We start from the raw sequence: 530 nt of genomic DNA, 5'->3' as shown, positions 1-530 counted from the left end.
GCCGTGGCTACTTTACGCGAATCTGTCAAGATTTCCAGACGGTGATTATGGGATCTCAATAACAGCTGTCCCGATCGAGTTCTAAGGGTGAAATCACACGGTGCGTCATAGGGCTACGGAATACGGAATGCGTCATTGAAGCAACCAATCAGCGCTATTCCGCACTTAGATGATCCGGAATAATCCGGAATAGAGAATACGTTATGTTTTAATGAATATTTTTACTAAGTGCTTAATAGCTTCAATTATCATTATTATTTTATTATTCATGATGATAAAAAATTACTCACTGTATGATAGCTTAATTGCATCCAATTTGCGCAAGTATACTCAAGATTAAGACATCAAGAACAATGACGCATGACGCATTACGTGCGATTTCGGCGTGCCCTGTTCACACACTGCGGAAAAATGATAGTAAATTCTTTACAGCTGATCAAAATATTGTTTTGAGATTGTAAGTATTAATTGTAAAATATTAAATACCACAACAGTAATAATTGTTTTTACAATTTGAGAAATTATATTTT

The sequence above is a fragment of the Trachymyrmex cornetzi genome, unplaced genomic scaffold, assembly GCF_001594075.2.
Source record: "Trachymyrmex cornetzi isolate Tcor2-1 unplaced genomic scaffold, Tcor1.1 scaffold296, whole genome shotgun sequence".
In the NCBI taxonomy this organism is placed as follows: Eukaryota; Metazoa; Arthropoda; class Insecta; order Hymenoptera; family Formicidae; genus Trachymyrmex; species Trachymyrmex cornetzi.
This window is presented reverse-complemented; position numbering follows the sequence as displayed.